Here is a 7876-nt window from a genome sequence, read left to right on the forward strand (position 1 = left end):
AATTACTGGTCTAAAACATAATGGTAATCCTTGGAAGTCACATTTGTGTCATTCATTTTACTTCCCTGGTTCCTCAGATTGTTTTAGAAGACATCAGATTTTCAGCAATTCTCAGGATTCCTGGGAAGCAAGGTTTCATTTATCAAGTTCCTTTCTGACATATAAGGACTTGTATCTAAACTATAGTCTGTGAAAACAAGAGAATGAACTTCCATTTACATATTTGGCTATTTAGGCAAACACTCAGCAAGAACCTCTAAATAATCTAATGCCTACTAAAGGACTGTTTTTGTTATATAAGCTTCTGAACAACCAAGACTATTTGCTTTAATTTCTTTGTACACACCGTACCACGTAGTGAAGAAACTCAATATAAATGGCTTAACAGTGACTGTTGTACAAGAATAATAAATCCTGTGTCCAAGAGTAACACTTTAGCTTAGAGCCCCAAATCCCTGTTTATCACAGACATGTTGTGAGTTCTTTTGTTTTTTAATGATTTAAAAGAACATACAGGAAGGAAACTTCCAGAATAGCAGCATAAGGAGAACCATGGACCTTCCCCCCAGCGGAACAATTATAACTGGCGAAATTTATTAACAAAAAACAGCCATTTAAAATCTCTGGAAATTTTCCTCAGGGCATACAGCAAATAGAAAAACATTTATTCAAGAAAATCTACTAAATGTCAGTAAGAATAGACAGAATCTGCATCTGAGTTACAATCAGCTCAGCAAGATAGAAACTCTACTCCTGGGGGTGCCGCTAAGACCACTGGGCTCCCTCTCCCCAGCTCCCAGGCTGGGGCTACAGGATCTCACAGGAAGCCCCGAAATACATGAAGCAAAACTGACGGACTGAAGGGAGAAATAGACAATGCATCAATAGTAACTGGAGACTTCAGTCCCCCAATATTGGAGGGGATAATGGATAATGGATAGAAAAGCATGCAGACGATCAACAAGGGAATTGAAGACGACCAATCGGTAAACCAACTAGATGTAACACATCTGCAGAACACTCCACCCAACAGTAGCAGAACGCTTTCTTCTCAGGTGCCGATGGAACATTCTCCAGGAAAAGACATATACTAGGCCATAACACAATCCCCCAAAGTTCAAAGAACTGAAATCATACAAACTATGTTCTCGGGTCACAATAAAATGAAATTAGAAACTAATAAAAGAAATTTGGGAAATTCACAACTATGTTAAAACCAAACACACTACGTGAAAATTAAACACACTCTTTGGGGTAATTCAAATTTTCAAAAACTGTGGTGATTGTTGTACACTCTGTGAATATACTAAAAACCATTGAATTGTACACTTTAAATGGATAAATTATAGGATATGTGAACTATATTTCAATAAAGCCATTTATAAAAAAAAAGAACGTATGCTACAACAAATATGTGTGTGCGTGCACACACAGACACCATGCCTGCAACCATTTAAGTAAATATGGGAGAGGGAAATTGTGTAAAATAAAAAATTAGAAAAAGTTGGGGCTGGCCCCGTGGCCGAGTGGTTAAGTTCGCGCACTCCGCTGCAGGCAGCCCAGTGTTGCGTTAGTTCGAATCCTGGGCGCGGACATGGCACTGCTCATCAGACCACGCTGAGGCAGCGTCCCACATGCCACAACTAGAAGAACCCACAACGAAGAATACACAACTATGTACCGGGGGGCTTTGGGGAGAAAAAGGAAAAACTAAAATCTTAAAAAAAAAAAAAAAAAATAGTAAAAAAAAAAAAAAAAAAAAATTAGAAAAAGTTATTTGCTTCAAAATATTCTTTTAGTTAGCAAGCTCCTTTGTACATTCAAAATAATTCTATGCATATAATATTTCATAACATTTCTCTGACCAATGTGCGTGTCTTGAATGTTCTAAGGCATTTTGTTAAGATTAAGAAAAATTTAAATAAGATTCATTCTCATCTGAGTTCATTTCATTTAGCCCTTTCAATGACCTTGTCCAATAGCAGGATAACAAAAAAGCTGCTAGGCATGTCTGTGATTCAGATGAGGTGCCCCAATGACTTGAAAAGAATAAAGAAATTCTTTTTACATTGCATAGTCAAGACTTTCACTACATCTGAGAAACTCTTAATCTGTGAGCCCGTTACTATTTAGTTAGAGTAGTAATAGCACACAAATTAAAGCATTATTTTTGCATTTTCTCCTGTCAGTGTTTGTAAGATTATCATAAAATTTAAGCAGAAATCTATGCACAAATAAAATCTAAACAGCAATATCTAATCTCTTCCAGAAAAGGGCTCAATACATACCAAGCTGTTTCCATTTAAAATATCAGTCACAACAGGAGAAAGCATATAACCGTAATAATGTAACAGCTGCCACTTATGGAGCACTTTCTGCTGGCCAGGCACTAAGCTCGGCATTTTTCATACATTATCTCATTTAACCCTCAGGGCAACTTTACAAAGTATGTGTTACTAACATCCCTACTTTCCAGATGGAGGAACTGAGAGTCAGAGGGGTAAAATTATTTGTCCAAGACCAATACTTTGGCTAAGATCAAAAGTACATCTTTCCACAGGACAGGTAGTCCATATTATTACAGCTGCACCAGTTACTGAAATATTGAAATGGTTTTGTACGGGCTAATAAACAGCCCCTCCCCAAGGCCTCTCCAATCCTCTCTTCTCATAGTTCCACTCCCACAGCCCCAGCCACCCTGGCACCTTTCCAGGACTCTCCCACCTTCCTACCACCCAGAACAATGTCTTGGACCCCACTCCATCTCTACCTTCTGACCAGCAGTGTCCATGCTCCTGCCTTACTAGCTGTTAAATATTTTAATATTACCCTTCCCGTCAGCCCCCAGATCTGTGCACCTGTACACACTCTCTCCAGAGATCTGGGCGAATAGAGTTGATGACTGAGCCTGCACTGATTTCACTCCAAGCCTGTTTTCTCTGGGCTTGTTCTCCCTCACAGGTCAGCGATGCTAATTGCTGTTGTAGCAGGATCCCAGCTCTCATTACTGCACAGCACAAACTCAATCAGCCCTTTAGTACGGTAGCATCCTTCCCTTCTGCAGCATTTGGATCTGCACAAGCTGAGACAAGTTAGGAGAAGAAATCAGAATGAAGGCGCCAGCAAACCACTTCCCAGGAAGGAGTCCCCAGTACAATTGTTATCAAAATCGCCATTATAGGAGCCCGCCCAGTGGCGCAGCGGTTAAGTTCCTGTGCTGTACTTTGGTGGCACAGGGTTCGCAGGCCCGGATCCTGGGCGTGGACCTACTCACCACTCATCAAGCCATGCTGTGGCAGGCATCCCACATATTAAATAGAGGAAGATGGGCACGGATGTTAGCTCTGGGCCAATCTTCCTATGAAAAAAAGAAAAAAAAAATCACCATTATCACTGGGCACTTAGAGACCTCTTCACTTTTAACTAAGCATTGGAGCTCTTACTCATTTTCTTACAAACATCACGTGAAAAGGTTAACTTTGCTCTCATTGTCAAAGTGAGAGGCCTGAAAACCACACAGGATGGGCTGCATGCACAGGGCCCTCTGGCAAACTAGAAGAAACTAATCTTGAGGACTCTGTTTGATCTGGAGCCCCGCTGCCTTTCTGATTTAATCTGCAACAGGAAAGTGAGTTGTCGTTGCCTCCAATATTTCAGTTCAAGAAATGCTTCAGCATGAAGTAAATAACTTAGGAAAAAAAGGAAATTTATTTGGTTAATTTAGTTATAATAATTCTATTGTCTCTTACTTTCCTCTTGGTTACTACATTTACTGCCATAAGAAGGAAGATATGCACAAAAAATCTGTTAGAACTAATATATTTAGTAAAGTTACAGGATACAACATCAACATGCAAAAATCAGTTGCATTTCTTCAAACCCACAAAAATCTATCCAAAAATGAATCAATAAAACAATCTCATTTACTATAGCATCCAAAAGAATAAAATAATTAAGAATAAATTTTACCAAGGAGATGAAAGATCTGTACACTGAAAACTATAAGACATTGATGAGAGAAATTGAAGAACACACAAAGATATGGAAAGACGTACTGTGTTCATAGATTGGAAGAATTAACACTGTTAAAATGTCCAAACTACCCAAAGTAATCTACAGATTCAGTGCAATGCCTAGAAAAATTCCACTAGAAAAAATAATTCTAAAATTCCTATGAAACAGCAAAAGTCCCCAAATAGCAAAAGCAAACTTGAGAAAGAACAACAGAGTTAGTCACATCACACTTCCTGATTTCAAATTATATCACAAAGAATAGTAATGAAAACAGTATACTACAGACATATATATCAATGGAACAGAATAGAGAGCCCAGAAATAAACCTAAGCACATACAGTCAAAACATATTTGACAAGGGTGCCAACAATACTCAATGGGGAAAGGATAGTCTCTTCAACAAATGGTGTCGGGAAAACTGGCTATTCATGTGGAAAAGAATGACATTGGGCCCTTATCTTACACCATACACAAAATTAAACTTAAAATGGATTAGACTTATACATAAGACCTGAAACCATAACTTCTAGAAGAAAATGTAGGAAAAAGCTCCTTGACTTTGGCCTTGGCAATGACTTTTCGTATGTGGCACCAAAAACTCAGACAAAAAAAGCAAAAATAAACAAGTGAGACTACATCAAACTACAAAGCTTTCACACAGCAAAGGAAACAACAAAATAAAAAGGCAACACACAGATTGGAAGAAAATATTTGCAAGTCATATGTCTAATGAGGGGTTAATACCCAAAATTTATAAGAAATTCAAGCATCATACAACAATAGCAAAAAAAAAAATTAATGGGCAAAGAACCTGGATAGACATTTTTCTGAAGAAGACATACAAATGACCAACAGGTATAGGAAAAGGTGCTCAATATCACTGCTTATCAGGGAAATGCAAATCAAAACCATAAAGAGATATCACCTCATACCTGTTAGGTTGGCAATTACCAAAAAACAAAGCATCAGTGTTGGCAAGGGTGAGGAGAAAAGAAAGTCTTGTACTGTGTTGGTGGGGATATAGATTGGTATAGACATTACGGAAACAGTAAGGAGGTTCCTCAGAAAACTAAAAAGAGAAACACCACATGACCCAGCAATCCCTCTTTGGGGTATATAACCAAAGGAAATGAAATTAGTGCCTGGAAGAGATATCTGTGCTCTCACATTCATTGCAGCATTATTCACAACAGCTAAAATATGTAAATAATCTAAATGTCTGTCAATGAATGAGTGGATAAGAAAATGTGAGAGAGATATATATATATATATACACACACACACACAATGGAATATTATTTAGTCTTAAAAAAGAAGACCCTGCCACTACAACAACATGGATGAACTTGGAAGTCATTTGCTAACTAAAATAAGCCAAACACAAAAAAAAAACAACTGTATGATCTCACTTATAGGTGGAATCTTAAAAAGGCAAATACACAGAAGCAGAGAGTAGAATGGTGGTTAGCAGGGGTGGGAGGTTGGGTAAATGGGGAGATATCAGTCAAAGTTTACAAAGCTGTAGTTACGTAGAAGGAATAAGTCTGGGGAGCTAATGTACAGCATGATGACTATAGTTACTGTTAATAATACTGGAATTGTATACTGGAAATTTGCTAAAAGTAGATTTCAGGTTCTCTCACCACACACACACAAAAATAGGAACTATGTGAAAAGAATATTAATGAACTTGTCTGTGTTAATCATTTCACTATGTATATCAAATCATCATGTACACCTTAAGTATACACAATCTTTATTTAAAAAATAAAATGAAATAAAAGGAGGATGTACAGTAAATACAGCAGAAAATCAAGGTTAAAGATAAGCAAGTACAGGAGACTGGAAAATCCTTCACACACACACATGCCCAAAATATGTTTCATAGTCTTTAAAGTCTGCTACTTACCTTACCAGTGGTTTCCTACGACTCGACTCTATAGCAACACCACACATTGAACAAGGCGCGTGGGAGTATTTCCATTGTGGAGCTGAGGATTCTGAGGCTGAAAAGGGCAGTGACTTGCTCAAGAACACTCCAACAGGCAGTGGTGGAGCAGGGGCCAGTGGCATACTCATGGGGGCTGTTGGAAGGGGAAGAGGGAAACTAAAACCCTGATCTCCAAGAGCCCCCACCCCTTCCAATCGACTGCCACCTCTATAACCATCGGATACGGATCTTCACTGGGATGGACCCAGCTTTCCAGACCTCCCTGTCCAGAGTTCTTTCCATTACACCACAGGAGGCTCCAGGATGCCCTCTCTTCTAACCTGAGGGTTAAATTCTAAACACCAAAAATGGATATTTCAGCCTATGTCCCAACTGTACCAAGAAACTGAGTTTTATCTCAGTGTTGGCTTCGAGCATTTCCTCTTCACTATCCTGACTCACAGTCTCGCTGCACGTTATTCCATTCGTCAGAGCTCTGTGTCTCCTCTCCTGTAACATGATAGAACCAAGGCCTGTCTGGGACGTCACTGCCCTACGCTGACTCCCTTAGGAAGCAGCAATCCAGCAGATACGTAAAATGCACATGGGAGCTGGATACAGGATCACAAAGCATCTGTGCCCATTTTGATTTTCCTCAGCAGAGGTGCCAGGGGAGATCAGTTGTCAGCCTTTGCCTTTGATCTCAGAAAAGCATTTGAAGATTAATTTAAACATCAAAGGTAGATCACGTGAAGAGAACGCTTTCCAACACTTGCCAACTATTAGGATTTTCTAAAAAAATGAATCAGGCATTTCAACTGAATTCAGATCTAGGATTAACTGTCCTGCCCCCGCCAAACACTTTAAATCTCTGTTAGAAAACTCTAAGCTGTTTAAACCTTTACATCAAAACAGTGTTGACTTTTAAATACCTGAAGGTAAAGTAAGTTCTGAAGATTTGAGAAAAGCCTCTGGCAGCACATGCCTTAGCTTAGTTTTCACTGAATCTCCCAAGTTTTTCATTAAATTATCAACTTGCTTCTTCTCCAGAGTCTTTGTAATACATTTCCTGGATAAAAGCCTACACCTTAAATTCAGATTTATTGAAGCTTGTACACAATTCTCCACCAAATACACACACACGCGAACACACAGAGAAGTCCGGAATCATGTTCAAACTCTTAGCTCGTGATTTCAAGGAAAAATTTTGCCCTTGATTCTACTGTATTTGCACACACACTTAACATTCTAAAATATATTATATAATTGGGTGTGCATTCAAGTAGGGGCAATAAACATTGCTTTAACTTTAATTTCAGTCATCTTTGTCAAAAAAGATTGTGAAATAATTTCTAAGAATTTAATATGTCTTTCCTCAGATGATCTCCTTGGGAAAACTAGATTATTCAATCTTGTATTTTAATCTTCTTTTATTCCTAGGCATCTGGGTTAAACCACTTCTTTGGTAACACAGAAATTATTCCATTGTCTGTCCTCAAAAGTAGGACTGCATTAAACATCGCTCTGTATCTGTGCCCTGCTTAGAGGAAGTGTTCATAAATAAATGTTTGCAAAATGAATAAACAATTTTAAAGGACTGGTCTTTTTTTGTAGAAAATAAGAAGCTCTTTCAACCAAAATTATATAATAAAAGAGCTTCAAATCACTTTTCTGATGCATATGTGAGAAAGTACACCTTTAATAGAAAATATTTAGATATTAAACACATGACAATTTGTCTAGCTTGTTTGGTATATACCAATAAATAAGAAAAATATTTTTTGAGTATTGGATTTGTTGTCCTATGCTTCAAAATTTTGAAACTTCAAAGAAGCAAAAATCAGTAAGTGGAGATAGAAAATCTGGAGGTATGTGAAAGCACTGAGTTTGCAGGGTGGACTTGAGGGGGTTGAAAAGGTGATTGCATATTC

General features: G+C 38.1%; 1 long non-coding RNA gene across 1 annotated transcript; it reads right to left on the reverse strand.

Annotated features, from left to right (window-relative positions):
* Positions 1–478: 478 nt before the first annotated feature.
* Positions 479–6365, reverse strand: LOC138925442 (uncharacterized). The gene is made up of 3 exons (XR_011441619.1): positions 5925–6365; positions 3275–3358; positions 479–3082 (listed from the first exon to the last, which is right to left on the reverse strand). It is a non-coding gene; the product is annotated as an uncharacterized lncRNA (long non-coding RNA).
* Positions 6366–7876: the final 1511 nt, after the last annotated feature.

Source organism: Equus caballus, chromosome 8 (genome assembly GCF_041296265.1).
Source record: "Equus caballus isolate H_3958 breed thoroughbred chromosome 8, TB-T2T, whole genome shotgun sequence".
NCBI classification, from domain to species: domain Eukaryota; kingdom Metazoa; phylum Chordata; class Mammalia; order Perissodactyla; family Equidae; genus Equus; species Equus caballus.